General features: G+C 33.5%; 1 pseudogene; it reads left to right on the forward strand.

Annotated features, from left to right (window-relative positions):
* Positions 1-291: 291 nt before the first annotated feature.
* Positions 292-778, forward strand: LOC127553656 (cofilin-2-like; annotated as a pseudogene).
* Positions 779-18,860: the final 18,082 nt, after the last annotated feature.

Consider the following 18,860-nt stretch of genomic DNA (forward strand, 5'->3'; position numbering starts at 1 on the left):
AGACTATGGAACAACTTATCAGTAATTAACTTATCAGTTGGCTTTCTAAATGTAAATTCCTCATCCAATGAAAATGAATAGACATATTGCTAGAGGAACTGAAATATATCAATTTTGATATTCTTGCTCTAAATCAAGGATTCATAATCATTTTGTTATGGATCCATTTGTAGTTTGATAAATTGGATGGACCTTTCTCAGAGTAATGTTTTAAAATTCATAAAAAATGATGACTTTCCTTAGTGCTACTAAAGAGGATCTGCTGCCATAGTCTTTACCACTTCAGGAACCATGGCTTCTGGAATAACTGTGAATGACATGAAAACATGTTAATGACATGAAAATGAAGAAATCTACTCAACAGGGAATAAAAAAGGAAACAGTTTTCTTCTGTTTAAGTGATGACAAATACAGATAATTGAGAGGAAGCAAAGCATATCTTGATGGGTGAGATTAGTGATACTATAGAGAACCCCTTACACAACCTTTGTAAAGTTGCTTCCTCTGAATGATTACCAATATGTTTTGAATGATGCTACATATAAGGCAAAATAGTCTGTGAAAGAAACCTAATTTTTTATATTTTGAGCTCTTGAATGTGGACCTTTAAAAAAGCAATATGATTTATGCTAGTTCTAAAGATGTCATTAAAAAGAAATTTAGAGAAATTAAACATGAGTGGCAAGTAAATAGCTTGGATGATATTAAAGATTGTTCAATGCTTAGAGAGAAATTAAGAGGCAGTGTAATAATTTCACTTGAAGGAAGACCTTTATAAAAATGACAATGAAGTGCCATTTTACAAGTAGCTTTCATTTGTGTACCTTCTTTAGTTGGAATAGTGTGAGGTTTTTATTCCTAATATATTTTCTCAGAAAACATGAGGTGTTAGTAATTTAAGCAGCCTATCAGTAATTGCCATTAGACTGTTTCATCCTGGTAGTTATAGGCAGAACCCAAGGTATGACTTCACATTACATTTTAGCCAAAATAAATGCATTATATGCATCCCTTGCAGAATTAAGATGAATAACATAATCAATATGAATAGCCTAGAACATTGAACAGGATTAGCTAATTGAAATTGAAAATATGATCCATTGATCATATGTTAAACTTCATTCAATATTACTTTGAGTTGCACTTGATTGAAGTTCCTGTAGTTCTTTTGTACCTAACCTGCCTTTAACATGCCTATTGTGACATGGTATCACAGTGTATGTATGTATGTATGCATGCATGTGTGTAACTATGCTTTGAAAGCATTTTTATGTAATATAAGATTGTTCCCCTCAAAAAAGAATGCCAATTAAGTTGTCATAATTGTCATCAAATTACCATAACACCTCAGTGTTCATTTCTGTTATATACATATTGTTGTATATGAAATAGTTGTTAATGCCTTTTTCATTTTCCATTGAATGTACACTGTAGAACAAGGAGTTAAGTGTTTATCATATGACTTGCAGCACTAAAGATATTTTGAATAATATAGTTATCAAGGCAATTTCTGTATGAAAAAAAGCCATAAATGGAACATTGTTTTTGAGATCAAAATCCTTCCTCTAACAAAATTGGTCACATTTCAACAAAACTTGTGATGTGTTATCATAACAAATATGCAAGATGAACTTCTAGGAGCAGAGTCAAGATGATGAAGTAGGTAAAGCATTCATCCTACCTCTCCTAACAGTCTCCTCCAAACAAGTTTAAAATAATGCCTCAAATAAAAATCTGGAGTGGCAGGGCTAACAAAAGTTAAGTGTGAAACATTTTTTCAGTCTAAGGTCACTTAGGAGGAAGGGATCTGTGACACAAGGGTAGAGGCTGACCTAGAGCCTACATGGATGCAAAACCAGGGGAAGTACTAAATGATGTTGATAGACATAGCAGCAACTTCAGGAGCACTCAAGCCAGAGATGTCAAGGGCAACTGATCAGAAAGAGATTACAAGGGACTCTTGCTAGCCATGGACACAGAATAGGACTTGGTTTGGCAGCTCCATTCCCAACCCGGACTTCTGGATTAAAGTTCAGGGACAGAGTGGAATGTTTTTGGTCAAGAGGGAGTAGGTGCTCTAAGGAGCAATATTGCTTTAGTCCCAAGGGAACAAGGCTCATAAGAAGCAGGATCAATAGCTATCCCAAGGGAATTAAGAGCCATTCCTGAACTATAGCACAGACCAAAAAAATAAAGGCCCATATTACTCCCCAGCTCACATTACCTTGGAAGCATTGAAAACTTCCAAATCTCCAGAATCAAATTTAAAAATAGCAGTACAAAGAAAGCTTAAAAATGGGACATATCCCTCTCTGTTTCCCAACACCAGGAACAGAGCTCAGCTTTTTTAAGAATTCAAAGGATAAAAAAATAGACTGGAAAAATGTGCAAACTACATAAAAAAATCTGATCGTAAAAAGCTACCCTCGTGACAGGGAAGATCAAGACACAAATTTAGAAGACAATAAAGTCAAAACAGCTTTAAACAAAGCTTCAAAGCGAAAAAAATGAATTGGACACAAAACCAAATAAGAATTCCTGGAAAAACTTTTTAAAAATCTAAAATCAAATAAAAATAGTACAGGAAAAATTAGGTAAAGGCGTGAGAGCAGGGAAGAAAATTATGAAAAGACAATTATCAAGTTGCTAAAAGAGGTTCAAAACTTCATTGACAAAAATAACTCCATAAATAGCAGAATTAATCAAATTGATAAAAAGAGGTACAAAAGCTCATTGAAGAAAATAATTCCTCAAACATTGGAAATGAACAAATGGAAGCTAATGACTCCATGACACATTGACAAAGAAGAAGACAAGATTAAAAGAATGGGGAAAAAAAAGAAAATGTTGAATATCTCATCTGAAAAACAACTGACATAGAAAATAAATTATATGAGAGATAACTTAAGATTTATTGGCCTATCTAAAAAACATGATCAAAGAAAGAGCCTAGACATAATATTTCAAGAAATTTTCAAGGAAAATTGCCCTGATATAAAATCAGAGAGTAAAATAGAAATTGAAAGGATCTACTGATTGAATCCACCTGAAAGAAATCTTCAAATGAAAATTCCCAGGAATATTATAGCCAAATTCCAGAACTTCCACTTCCAAGAAAAAATACTTTAAGCAATCAAAAAGAAACCATTCAAATACTGTGGGGCTATAGTCACGAACACATAAGATTCAGCAGCTATCATGTTAAAGGAGCAAAAGGCTTAGAATATGATATTTCAGGAGACGAAAGCTCTAGGATTACAATTGAAAATAGTCTACCCAGCAAAACAGTATAAATCTTAAAGGGAAAAAAATAGATATTTAATGAAAAAGAATACTTTTAAACATTCCTGAAGAAAAGGCAAGAGCTGATTAGAAAATTTGACTGTCAAATACAAGACTCAAAAGAAACACAAAAAGATGAACATGAGAGAGAAATCAGCAGTGAGTCAATACAATTATACTGTTTACTATATGGGAAGATGCTCTTTGTAATTTGAGGACTTTATCATCATAAGAACACTTAGAACAACTCTTAAATAAATAGAAGGTGTGGGAGTGAGTTCATTACGTTGTGATGATGTAAAAACAAAAGATTGGGAGAGAAAGGAGGATGCCCTGGGAAAAAGGTAAAGGGAGGGAAAACATGGGGAAAATTATTTAACTTAAAAAAAGGCACATGGAAGACTTATACTGTGGGGAAGGGGTGATGGAGAGGGGAGGAAAACCGTGTGCTGATAACACTTAAACCTCAGTTTCATTTAGATTGCTTCAAAGATAGAATACACCCTCCACAGATACTAAGTTGAGCATAGAAATCTATCTTCCCCAACAAGGAATCAGGAGAGGAGGGAGATATGAACAAGGAGGAGTGATAATAGGGAAGAAAGATTTAAAAAAGTCTTGGTCTGAAATAAAGCAGACTTTAGAAGAAGGACAATATAAAAAGAGAAGAATAAGCAGAAGAAAACTGAATAAAGGGAAATGTACAATTAGTAATCATAACTGAATATAATGGGATGAACTACTACATAAAATGGGAGAGGATAGTAGAATGGATTAGAAGTGAGAGTCCAGCAATGTGTTATTAAACACACACACACATACACACACACACACACGAAATAGAGAGAAACACAAAGTTAAAACAAGTATCTAGAGCAGACTCAACTATATTTCAGCTAAAGTAAAAAAAAAAAAGGTAGAGGTAGCGGTCATGATCTTAGGAAAGAAAAAGCAAAAATGAAGCTTGCTAAAAGGCACCATAGATAATCAAGTAATATCAGTAGTAAACATTTATGTACTAAATAACAGAACACACAAATTCTTAAAGGAAAAGTTAAATGAATTAGAGGAAAAAATAGACAACAAAACTATATTAAGATATTTGTATGTATCTGTGAGAAATCTATCTACTTAATATAAACAGAGTTCTCAACTTTCTCCTTTCAAAGCTAGAAAAATAAAACCATAAAATAAATCAGAAAAAAATTAAGAGAATGAATAGAAACTTAGAAAATTTTTTGATATAATGAAACTTTGAAAAAAATTAATAGAAATAAAAAGATTTACATTTTTACTCAGTCATACATGGTGCCTTCATAAAAAAACTGACATGTATTAGGTCACTGTTGATTAGAGAAATGCAAATAAAAACAACTCTGATTTGCCACCAACACCAACAGCAATTGGTTAATATGATAGAAAAGAAAAATGACAATTATGGAAAAATTGGGGATGGAATTGGGGCATTATTGGTGGAATTTGGAATTATACCCAAAAGGCTACCAAACTGTGTATATTCTTTGACCAGAAATGTCAGTATTAAGTTTGTATGGCAAAGAGATTAAAGAAAAGGAAAAAAGGACCTAATTGTAAAAAAAATATTTTTAGAAGTTCTTTTTGCAGTGGCAAAGAATTGGAAATGGAGATGATGGCCATCAATTGGGAAATTGCTGAACAAGTTGTGGCATATGATTGCGATGAAATGCTATGTTGCTATGAGAAATGATAAGTAGGATGGTTTCCAAAAAAACCTGTGAAGACTACTACCACTACTATTACTTCTCCTCTTCCTCCTTTTTTCTTCCTCTTTCTCCTCTTTGTCCTCCTCTTTCTCCTCTTCTTCCTCTCACTATAATGTCATACAAAATAAAATAAACAAAACTAAGAGAAAATTACACATAATAACAACTATATTATAAGAATGATCAACTCTGAAAGAGTTAGCTACTTTTTAAGGGATAATAATGCAAGACAAATACAACAGATGCATGATGAACAATGCTATCTACCTCTAGAGATAAATTGATGAATGCTGAGCACAGAATAAAGCATAGTTTTTATTTGCCACTTTCTTATTCTTTTTTTCTTTTTTTTTGGTGTTTTCTTTTAAAACATGACTAATATTGAAATATGTTTTGTATGACTTCATATATATAACTGATAGCATAATGCTTGTCTTCTCTAGGTTGTGGGTGGTAGAGAAGAAGCAAGAAAATTTGAAATTCATGTAAATGTTAATTAATTAATTAGATTAATATTAAAATTGTTTTACATGTAATTGAGAAGTATTTGATGAAAAACATTAAAAAATATTAAAAATGTAAGTGAAGGAGCAGCTAGATGGCACAGTGGATAGAGCACCGACCCTGAAGTCAGGAGGACTTGAGTTCAAATCCGACCTTAGACACTTAATACTTTCTAGCTGTGTGACCCTGGGCAAGTCACTTAACCCCAATTGCCTCAGCAAAAAAAAAAAAAAAAAAAAAAGTGATAATAGGGGATGAGACTACGAAAGACTTTTTGCAGAAGACAGGAAGTCAGCTGAATCTTGAAGGAGGCCAGAATGTGGAGTTGAAAAAAGAGAACATTTCAGACTTAAAGGGTAGCCAATGAAAAGGTACATTGTCAGGAGAATATCATGTCATTAGTGATAACAAAAAGGTCATAGAATTATTCATCTCTCAACTTATTTAAATCTTCATTTATTTCTGTTAAGATCATTTATAACTATATTCATATAATTATGTGTGGTTGATTAACTCTCAGATATTTTCTATATTCTGGAGTTATTTTGAATTCATCTGTAGGTTTGTAAGTCCTACAGGTGCACCTATGCTTCAAATACCAAACAAATCTTAGATTATATCATTGCTTCTTATGACCATATGCTGGGTTGCAGGGTATTAGAGGCAATGTATATATAAATCCTGGAAGGTCTTTGAAGGCAGAAGCAGGGTAGATGGAAAGGCAATCTGTTAACTCTGAAGTGCATTGGCTTGGGAAGAATAAATTGTAAGGGGGAATAGCATGCTTGAATGGGACCTGAGATGGCCTGGAGCTGGGAAAAAAGGAGAACACTTTCCAGATCAGTTTAAATCCTTCCTCTGACACTATCTGTATCACTCTGGACAAATAACTGTCCTTTTTTGAGCTTCTTTTTCCTCATTTGTAAAATTAGGATATTGGAATAAAGGCCTTTTATACATACACACACACATACATAAATAGGATCGATTAGAGCTGGAAGGGACCTTAATGGGAATGTCAAGATAAGTTACATGTCAGATAGGCAGGAATCAAGAGAGCACTATGTTAAAGGGCAGAACAAAGATGATCAAAAATCTTGGCCAATAATCAAGAACAAAGAAAAATACAGGCTTTGAAGCTGTGAGAAAACAGGTCCTTGATTATAGAGGTTGTCTCAGTCTTAGAACTTATTATTCCTTTTGAGTAAGGAAATAATCTTAGTTTCCCTGGGTCTTGCAGATGGAAGCAGATAATCAGAAAGATCTAGCTGAGGTGAAAATGTGTGTGGAAGTTGGGAAACAACAGCTTCTGACAAACAGATCTTGAAAATGAATTCTGGACTTGCATCTCAACAGTCCACAAGTATCATTAAAAGCTTTATTCCTTGACAGGGGGTTGGGCTAGATGATCTCTAAGATTTGTACTTAACTGTAGGATTCTATGATTTTATAAGTCCTCAAGACTGTTATCCAAAAAAATGCTGTGTGCTGGGAACTATGCTTTCAAAACACAGATGTAGGAAGACACACAGTGACATAAAAGACTGTAGGTTGGCTACATTATGGGCTGATGATAAAATGGAAGACTATTAAGGTCATATACTAACCCTACATGTGGTCAAAGATTTTCATTAGTGACAGAACTGAAAGCAATCACTGAGTTTCATTGGATAGGCAACACACTGTGTAAAAATTTTTAGTACAAATTGCAATCAAGAAAGCTAACAAGTCTTATGGGAACTGAAGGAAAGGGAGAGTATGGTGTCAATATGTCATCAAAGAATGAAACTAACCTTAAACTCCCCCCCCCCCCCAAATGGCTCAAAGACCAGTGACCACTTGGACTTTCTGAGTTTAAAACTTACTTCTTATAAAGGTCAGAGAAATCTTTTTGTGCAGTTTCACCATTATTTCCCGAGTCCTTTTGAACATCTAAAGTTCTGAATGATGGTCCTCAACTAGCAAGGCAAGTACAAATAGTCTGTTTCCATTGTTGTAATGTTTAGTATAATCCTAGACTTGGATCACCTGAGTAGAGTCAATCCCCACAAAACCTGAAGAGAGAGTATGAAGACTCATTCATGTATAATTCTAAGTAATATAGTCATTTCCCTTGGGGATGGTTGTTGCCTTAGGGAAAAAATGAGGTAATTGTGGTGAGAGCTCTCCAGTTGAGACAAATTCAAAAAGCCAGCTTGTATGCCTAGTCTTGGGAAGCCTGGAAACAAACAAAATGACAATAACAAGAACAGTATGTGGCCCATAGAATTTTGAATGAAACAAGATGAGAGAATTCTTTGTCAAACTTAATTCTTGCTGTCTCTTTCAGTCAAACCCCTGCATCTGCCTCTGGATCTCATTCTTACTAGCCCCTGAGATCTAGTTGATCTGCTTTGATCATCCTTCTACTCAGCACTGTTTTTCACTCCAATCCCTTTAGTTCTATGATTACAGAGCTCCATGGCAACTTACTGGCTTTTTTGCCCACTCTTCTGGACCCTACTCTCATAGGACTTTTTTTTTTTAGCTACAGTATTTTCCTTGCTCTCCTCCTAAACTAGGAATTCTCAACAAGCATCATGGTGTTTTCCCACTTATAGTCCACAACAGGTTCTTATTCTAGCTGGCCCTAATCAGGGCAAAGAATATTGTATAGCTGTAGGCTACTGGAATCAAAAGCTCAAATATCTGTCTGACACATAGCCCATCTGAGATAATGGATGACTTTGAACAAAAGTTATAGATATCTCAGGAGACAAAGAGCTACAGTTTCAAAGAGCAGAAAACTCAAGTCAACAAAAGTTTTAGCTAAAAATGAAAGAATGACCTTTACAGTATGTAAAAGGGCTGGAGTAATGCATCAACAGTTTTGTGCCATGTAGAAAGATTGAGTGTCTGATTGGTCCTGAAATTATCGCCAGAGGATTTTGTACTGTTACTGCAACACAGATTGTCTGTTTGGAACAATAGATATAGAGAGCTACACCATCAACAGTATTGCTTTTATAATAACTGTGTAGGATCAAAAAATAAATAGAATGTTGGAAATGGAAAGGATATGCAAGATCATCTAGTCTAAACTATTTATTTTATATATATAGGGAATTGGAGCTTAGAAAGGAGAACTGATTACTTAAAAGTCATTCATTCTACTAAAGACACCAAAAAATAATGAATTTGGCCTTGTAAGTTATACATCCATGTATTTCTGTCTCTGTCTCTCTGTCTGTTTCTTTGTCTCTCTCTCTCTCATATAACTTTATCATGACACCTCATGTATTTCACTTGTAATTGTTGGTCACAATTACTTTTATTTATTTTTGTTGCTGGACTTCTGGTTTCATTGGTCTAGGAAAGTTCTTTATCACTATTGATTAATATTCATTCTGTAATTTAAGGGATGGAAAAGTTAAGAGACTTGCTTAGGATCATATAGCCAGGATGTGTTAGAGGTAGGACCCAGGGAATGTAGTTGGATATTTTTCAGCCTGACAGAATTTTCTACATGTCACACTGTGTTGATTCCTTTGGCTATTTTCTCAGAAAAATGTTTTTAAATGCATAAAATTTATAGCACTACATATAACATTATATGAAAATGCTGTTTAATTAGATTTCAAAAGATTATCATAGATTAAATTATGATAAGATTATGTTAAAAAACCAAGTCCATAGACCCCAATTTAAGAATCCCTCATCTAGCCAAACCTTGTTATTATCCAGATGGGGAAACTGAGATCCTGAAGAGAAAGCAGATGCTGTGTTTTTTTTTTTTTTTTTTTTTTAAACACAATCAGATGTAGAATGTAATGGTGAAAAAAGTAAATCTAAACATTTAAAAACAAAAACAGGACTTTTCTAGTCTTCAAATTACAAATCGTCTATCTTACTTAGAGAAAGGCTTAAGTCATTTTACATTTTTATCCTCTCGGCCCCAAAGGTTAAAGTCTTTTGGGCTTGGAATTAAAACCAGGACTTTGCTTGTTGAATTAATTAGCCAGGAGCAATCTTCTCTTTTAGCTTACTTTGAACAAAACGTTTACTTTGAGAGTGCAAAGTTCATGAAGGCATTCTCTAAAATGTCTTTCCAGAAGCAAATCCTTTTCATTTTGGAGGCTTTCCCCAAAAATGACTACAGGAAAATTTGCTCCATTTCCTAGGCAGTCACTTTGAGTTACATTTCCTCTTCTGGCCTGTCTTTGCTCTCAGGATGAGGTTCTCCTTGTATTTTTTGTTTTGCGTTCCCCCTTCCTTGCACCCCCACCCCATTTTACTTTATTAGAACCTTTAGCTGGATAATTCTGAGTAGAAATCACTCCAATCTCTGTGACACACATCTTGTTTATACCCCTCATTGCTTCAAGTTGTAACCTTACCCAAATTATGCTATATGTCTTTTTTTTTTTTTCTGCAAGTATTTTCTTTTTTACTGTCTTTATATGATGTTGCAATTCTTATTATGTCATACTGAACTTAGTAGGCTGGTTTCACTGTGCTGTTTCATAATTTGGTTTCCATTTAGTTTCTCTAATTCTTCCCATGTGATTTGCTGCTGGTGTAATTGCATTATTGTGCTTCATTACATAAAGTTCAGCTCTATGGAAAACTGACAGACGTGATGGAATCCTTGCCTGTAGCAGGCAAAAGTACCAGCAGTCTTGGGAGACCCTTCACTCAGGTTTTTCTTTTTACCTACCTTTTAACTCAGGTAGGGTGAGTTCCAAGTACTTGAGGTTGGAGGGGTTTTAGCTTTTTAAAGGAAATTATGATGCATGGAGTCCTGCTGGCTAGGAGGTTTGATCAATGTCAGAACAACAGAATTTCTCCATGCATAAGGAAGACAAGAGCTATTCCTAGAACACCAGCTGGGTTTCTACAGGCAGTAGCTAAACCAGGACAGTAAAATGAAGTCCAGATTCACTGAGCAATTATACTGGGTACATACACATCTTGAGAGTTGGCTTTGATAACTTTATTTAAGTTACTTTGTTATCTATATAAGTATTGTGTGTGTGTGTGTGTGTGTGTGTGTGTGTGTGTGTGTGTGTGTAAGGGGTGCTATGGATTTTGAAAAGGTATTCTAGACTGAGAGCCCTGGAATAAATTCATTATATTCACAGTATATTATGGGTAGATTTCAGTTGGGAAAACTAGGCTATGTGACAACTGACAGACCATTTCCATTTGGGATTTTAATTAGCTTAGATGTTATTTATGAGGCTGAACTAAAAAGTTCATCCAAAAACAATGCCAGGATTGAACTTTGTGAAGTGCCACAGTAAACGGGCTGTATGTAGTCTGATGCCAAGCTGACATATTTGAGGCAATTTGTTTTTTATTATCTTTAAAAAAAAATGATAACAAAAAGAGTGAATAATCAACAAATGGCTTCTCCAGACCATATTAGACCCAATTATTTAAAAGATGAGCAACAAAAATAAATACTATAGTTTTGTCTATGCTTTTTCTTGAACTTAGAAAATTACACTAGGATTTCAAATATATGGTGTGGGTACAGAACAACAGAGTCAATGAGTATATATTCTGCTGTCATGTTTTTGCATTACGTTCAATTCTTTGTCATTTAGAAACTGCTTTTATTTTCACCAATTGCCCATATTTCTTCCCAATCTGCTCTCTGTTTCAAGATGGCTACATTGACACGTTAATGGATCTAAGATTTTATCACTGTGGGCATTTCTTACATTAATGAAGAATGAAACCTCTCTTTATTTATCATTCAACGATATTCTTTTTCCTGCTTTTTTTGGGTTTGTTTTTGTTCCTCTTCTCCCTCCTTAAACCTTTCACAGAAGATTCCTTGGTCATGGCTCTTTCTGAATTCATCTCTAGAAGTTTTCTTTGCCTTTCTGTATTCACATGGGTATTCCATGCTGGGAATGCACTTCCTCCTTATCTCTGCTTCTTGGAATCCATAGCTTCCTTTCCCCACTCCCCCCTAACCCCCCCTTTTAGGGTCAACTCACATATTAGGGCAGTAACTGTTTACTTTTGTACTGGTGAAAATAATTGGTGCATCTAATTCAGTGTTTGGCAATAAATGATGATTAATTGATTGATCTTCTATTGGAAATCATTCCTGATCCTCTTAGTTTTTAGTTCTGATACCCTCCTTAAATGAACATGTAGTCATTTATTTATGTTATATCTCATTAATAGAATATAAACTTGTTGAGGTCAGAGATTAATTTTTTATTTTATCTTTATATTTACATGTGGAGAAGTTGCTGACCTACTTGGGGATGTTTGCTATAGTAATGAAAATTTATCTCTTTATATTCTCAGAATTTAGCACAATATCCTGCACATAGTAGGTGCTTAATAAATCTTTGTGGATTAATTGGATTGGATGGAATAATAGATTCAGAACTAGAGGATACCATATAAGATGTTCAATTGTTTCCCCTCATTTAGGAGTGGCTGACTTATCCTAATAGTATCCCATGCATATTTTAAGCATAAATGGCATTAAGTCAGTTTCTATTCCTTAATTCCATCTCTTTATATTAGTGATTTGGCTACTTGTTGAAGTATATGTGGTTTTGAAGAACTATTCAAAGAGAACTTGGCTCAGTCTCCTCCCACTCACAAAACCTCATCTATCTTCCTATGTGACCTTGGCAGAATGGCATTTCTCTCTATTGAAGTAGGCATACAAGTTTAAAAAAAAAAAAACTTAAAATCAAACAAAAAAGCAAATTAACATTATTAACAGAGAAAAATGTGTAATACACATGTAAAATAAAATGGACTAAGTAACATTTTATTATTTTACTTTTAATTTAATTTGTTTTATTAATCCCACTGCTCTCCTGGATCCTGAATTCTGGACCAAGGATTTTTGGGTAATAATCCGAGTTTGTCTGGTTTCCCACTGAGAAAAGGGAAGTGAAGGTAATAAGCATATATTAAGTATCTATTATGTGCCAAGCATATAATATTGAGTTGAGCCTTGGTTTGAATGTGTTGAGTTTGAGGTATGCACATTGAGATTTTGTGTAGATGTGTTACCACAAAATGGTTGTAATTTTGGAGTTCAGAGAGAAAAGGCCTGAAGATAAGAGAAAGATACTGATAAATGTTGGAGAAGATGTGAAAAAATTGGAATACATTCCTTGTTGGTGGAATTGTAAAATAATTGGAAAACAATCTGGAATTATGCCCAAAGCGTTATTAAGCTAACTATACCCTTTGATGCAGCAAAACTATTACTTGGTACGTTTCCAAAGATGAATAGGGAAAAAGAAAAAACAACCTGTATGTTCTAAAATGTATTTAGCAGTCTTCTTGTAGATGCAAAGAACTGGAAATTGTAGAGATGCTCATAAGTGGAGAATGGCTGAACAAGTCATGGTATATGATTGTGATCGAATACTGCTGTGCTATAAGAAATGAACTCAATGATTTTAGAAAAAACATGGGAAGCCTTTCATGAAATAATGAAGAGCAAATTGAGCAGGACTAAGAGAACACTATATATAGTAACAGCAATATTCTTTTAAAAATACTTTGAGTGAATAAATTATTTTGTCTATTATAAACATTCTAAGTAATTATGAAGGACATATGAAGACACTTGTCTGCATACAGAGAAAGAACCAAGAAAGAACTGATAAATAGAAGTATATATGGAATAATTTTACATTACATATGTAGATGTACATATGTGTCTAATGGTAGCCTTTTCTAAAGCAAAGAGGGAAGGAAAAAGGGGAAATTTTTTCATGATAATTTTGTTGTATATTTGAAAGAAATAGCAAGTTGTACATAGTAGATTTGCAGTTTCATATATAATCATATTTTTATTGTACTATGTTATGAAAATGCTTGTTTATTCCATAAATTAAAATAAAATTAAAAAGTTTAATCAACATTATTAATATTTTGTGCACTTTCTTAAGTGTGGATAATCAACAGAAAAATAAATCAAATCTTGATTTATAACTTTTCAGCATACACTGAAAATTTAACAATTGGCTCTCTAAAGTTGGTTTGAGCTGGTTTTCAGCAGGCCTCTGCCTAAGACCCTAAAGGAGTCATAGAGAATAAAACGACTTTCATGATATTACTAAGTCATTATTAGCCTATTCAAAGACTCCTTCCTTTTCCAACTACTGTCTCTGAGTAAGTTAGATTTTCTTTATATTCTTCAACCACAATAGTATGTCAAATGCAAAAACATACATGAGACTCCATTTGTCTTTTATTAAGCAAAAATTAAAAAGATTTGCAGAAATATGTAAAACAATACCACTCTTCTTACTTTTGGGGGCAAAAATTTTGGGGAAAATATAATTATTTTAAATAAAATGTTACTTATGTTGACATATATTATATGAAATTGTTATTAGAAATGAATAAATATTTTTTAAAGTTATGAGTTTCAATTTGTGAATAATTGTAATGAGTTGAGGCTTGAGATGATGCACTGAGGTCCCAAGCACGTGAGGCTAAATAGTAATTGGACCATACTCTATTAATATATTAATTATTATTAATTATTAATATTAATAGAGTATTAATATTAATAGAGTATGGTTAATATATATGCTTGGAGAAAGAATGGCCCCTACCCACTCTTTGTGCAAGTCCTGATGTGTTGTATAGGAAATGACGATTTTGGTAGGTGGAGGCAGGGGGGCAGAGAAGGAAGCAGAAAGAGAAAGGCTGGCATCTTGACACAGCTGCTCACATTGCTAATCCCTCTTCACCTCCGATCCCACTTCACCTCTGATTCCCCTTCACCTTTGATCCTTCTTCACCTCTACTAAGAATAAAGATCAACGATTTTCCCTTAACCTGAATTCCTGACTCCGGTTAATTTTAAATACATGGTCATCACATTAATTAAAGAACAGACAAGTGTTTCCTCTGAATGAATGAATGAAATAAATAAAAAAGCATTTAAGTAATTTCTATGTGCTAAGTACTGAGGGTACAAATCTAAAAATAATTAAAATCACTCTGAAGTTTCATTTCACAACTAGCAAATGGGCAAAGATGTAAAAAGAGAGAAATATTTAATGTAGTAAGGTTTTTAGAAAGACAAGGACACTAATACATTGTTGGGATACTGTGAATTACCACCCTGAAAGGCAATTTGAAATTATACAAATAAAATAGTTAAAATATTCAAATCCTTTGACTGTGAGATTTTAATGTTAGACATATATCCCAAAGAAGTTGCTGAAAGTCTCCACATACACTAATATGTTTTTGGTAGCAAAGAACTAGAAGTTGGGGAATGGCTAAACAATTGTAGTACATAAATGTACAGGAATATTATTATACAATAATAAATGGTGAATATGATGAATACAGAGAAGTATAGAAACACCTATATATGAAGTAAATAAGCAAAACCAAGAAAAGATAGACACAATGACTATAATAATATAAATTGAAAGTATAACTATGACAAAATAATGGAAAACTAATGTTACAAAATTTAAAAGAAGTTTGACCCCAAAGAAAAGATATAGTAAGATACTTTCCACTATTCCTTTGCAGAAGAGTGTTTGTATATGGATAATTGTGTGTAAGTGGGGGCATGAAAGGAGGTCCATTAGTTTGGAACATTGTACATATTGCTAATTTTTTTTAAAAAAAGGTATTGATATTTTGCTGAAATTTCTCTCCTTTTTCTTTTAAAAAAGGATTTCTTGTAAAGGTATGAAACTTTGGGAAGTAGAGAAAGAAAAATCCAAGAGGGAATTTATGTGATATAAAAAACAAAAGATAAAATTTTATTTAAAAAGGAATAGACAAATATACTCTTAGCAGGAGCAATGATCCATTATTTGATTATCCTGTCAAGGAGTGCACATGCAGAGGTATGGCAGCCAGAGTGAAGTGGATAAAACCTGGGGTCTATATGTAGGTGGCCACCAAAGCAACCATGGATCAAAATAGTCAGGCAAGCGTTCTGGATATGAAGGGGTTAAATATCAGCTTGTTCTTTAGAGCTAATACTGTTTAGACCTCGTCAGAAAGGGAAGACAGATGATGTGTTACCCATTATTCTCTAGAATATATTATTAACTTCATTTCACTATATATACACTACATTATTCCTTAAGATAGTACTTTTGCTTTGTTAAAGAGATTTAGAATCTTGAAGTAGGAAGGAAAAATGAGAGACTGCCTTCTAGTCTGGCCCTATCTTATATAATTCCTTTCAATAGTATCCTTAAAAAGTGATCATCTAGTCTGCTTAATGATCTTTAATGTCAGGGAACTTCCTTTAGTGTCTGCCTCCTGCTCACAAGTGTTCAGTGTTATTTTAGAGTCTTACTGTGTAATATTTCCATTTCAATGAGACTTGCAGTGCCTTCCTGAAGGACCATGATTATTTCAGGACCAATTATGGAGAAATAATCATATAACAATAGGAATAATACTGATGATGATAATAGTAGCTAACATTTATATAATATTTTAAAGTTTTAAAGGCACTTTATATATGCTATCCTATTTGATCTTCACAGCCCTGGTACTATTAAGTGCTATCATTATTCCTATTTTAAACATGAAAAAACTGAGGCTGAGTTTGCTTAAAAACTTGACCAAGACCACACAGCTAGTAAGTGTTTTCAATATGAATCAGACTTAGATATTTCTACTCCTACTCTTTAAATGATTTTTGAGGGGGTATTTATAATTCTGGGAAGAGGGCATCTTTTCAAGAACTCTTTAAATCATAGCAACATCTATAATTATTAGCCCTGTGGATGCTTAGCTAATTTCCAGTCAATGATTTTGGGTCTGGAGAACACAAAGTCTAATAATCCTTATGAATCTCCTGGGAATTGAGGAAGTAACATTACAAGAAGGAAGCTCTGAAATAACAAGAGAGATTAAAAGAATTATGCAAACTTAAGAGTTTAAATGATTGATAAAAATACAAGTCACATGGCTTTGCACAACTCACAAGATTTTTCTTTGAGTGGCCAAGGATATATATTCACTTTCTAGATCTGACATTTCAAAGGCTGATAAGAATCCTGGTCTTAAACTAGTTCTCATTTCCTTTATCCTAATATGGCATATTTATTTCTTACTTTTTAGGTTTTTTTATAATAAAAAAGACATGAATTTTATCCGGATGCAGAATAACTGATCTTTCAAAGAGAGGAGGAAAGGAAGGAAATGAGAATTTATTAAGCACTATATACCAGGAACAATGCTAAAGACTTTTACAAATATTATGTCATTTGATCCTTACAACAACTTTGGGAGGTAGGTGCTATTACCTCCATTTTACAGTTAAGAAAACAGAGGCAGACATGTAAAGTGACTTGTTTGGGATCACATAGCTAGTAAGTGTTGGAGAACAAATTTGAACTCAAGTCTGACTTCAGGTCCATTGCTCTATCAGACATACCTTATGTACAATGAGTCCATGAGTACAGCTCCAGACTACATTACTCCAAAGTGATCAAACCAACCCCCTGTATTTATTTTTTTCTGACTTTCAAAGTACCTAGACTGGTGTATCTATGAAAGGTTCTATTTTCTTTTTATTTACCTCAGTATAAAGCTTTATGGATCCTAAGCTCTCTGGCACCATTCCAGATTAGTCTATAGTAATGGATAGATTCCATTTCCAGGGTTATGATTCCATGTACTTTCATTTCTTCAAAACAGACTGAGACCAGGATCCAAGAATGAGGCAGATATATCCATATATATATGAAAACATATATATATATATATATATATATATATATATATATATATATATATATACATTTGCCTCTCTCTCTCTCTATACATATATACACATGCAACAGAATGTTTCAATGGTGACATATGCTATTAATAAACCCTATGGCCAGATGAGAAGTCAAGGTGCTTGTGTTTCTGTTTCTTGACATCTAGAAGTAGACAAATCCAAGTACTAAGGAAATATTTTCTTGCATAAAAGAAGGAATTAACTACAAAAATAACAGTTAGCTGGAATAGTTTTGTCTCAAAAGAACAAAACTATTTTATATCCAAGCAACTATAAATTTCTCTGGTATAGTTAAACAATTGAATATGAAATGTTCAGCTTTCACTGGATCTAGGAAGCAAAAAATGTTTCCTGATGCTTACTCTGTGTGTGTGTGTGTGTGTGTGTGTGTGTGTGTGTGTGTGTGTGTGTGTTTGTTTTCAATCCAATAAATGTAGAAATGCTTATTCGATTTTATGATCAAGGCAATGTTTACTGTAGGGAAAAAATTCAGTAGGGAAAAACTGTGGAATTCCTACACCTGTATCACATACTGGATTTTTAAAATTTTTTCCCTCTTAAATCCCAATTTCTCTTCTAGTAACATGAAAACAAAACAGCAGGTTACTCAAGGGAAAATCCTGTATTTTTAAAGACAGGTGAAGACATTGCTATGCATATTTTCATCATCTTAGAAAATGTTTTTAGTAATTTCTGAAGATGATATTCCTTGTCCTGACCACCCTGACAACAAAGCTTTTACTAAAGAAAAGAATTATTTTTTAAATAGTTCTCATAGAATATTACAGCAAGGGCAGTGCAGTAAAATAGATAATTAAACATCTCAGGAATCTGAAGAATGAAGTTCTGTTCTTGCTACTTTTTCCTTTAAAAATGTAAACAAGTTCCTTTACTTTCCACCAAAGTTTCTCCATTGCCAAAATTGTAATGGCCATCTATTGCAAAATAGGAATGCAGAGTTTGCATATTTTGGAAGCAGTTTGATACCATAGTATATGTGAGTGCTAGACTTGGAGTTAAGATAATCTGAATTCATATTTTCCTTCAAGAACTTCCTATGATAGATAATAGCCAATATTTATGTAAGGCTTATTACTCTGGGCCACTTAGTAGGCTAAACATTTTATAATCATTATTTCATTTGATCCTCACAAGGTAGGTGCTGTTATTCTCACTATTTCAAGACGAGGAAACTGAGTCAAACAGAAGGTTAAGTAGCTTATCCAGGGTCCATGCAACCAGAAAGTGCCAAATTTGAATTTACTTTTCCTTACTCCAGTCAGTGCTCTATCTCCTGACCTAGGTTCCATAATCCAAGGATGTCACACTCAGCCTTTTTCAAGCTCTGTTTCTTTATTTGTAAAATGAGGATAAAACAGGCATATCTTGGAGATAGTTTGGGTTTAACTCCAAATCACTGAAATAAAGTGAGTCACATAATTTTTTTGGTTTTCCAGTGCACAAAAAAGTTATATTTATATTGTTAATCATGCAATAGTATTATATCTAAAAATGTGTATAATTAAAAAAAAATTTCATTGATAAAAAATGCTATCTTCTGAACCTTCAGGAAGTTA

This window comes from Antechinus flavipes, chromosome 3 (genome assembly GCF_016432865.1).
Source record: "Antechinus flavipes isolate AdamAnt ecotype Samford, QLD, Australia chromosome 3, AdamAnt_v2, whole genome shotgun sequence".
NCBI classification, from domain to species: domain Eukaryota; kingdom Metazoa; phylum Chordata; class Mammalia; order Dasyuromorphia; family Dasyuridae; genus Antechinus; species Antechinus flavipes.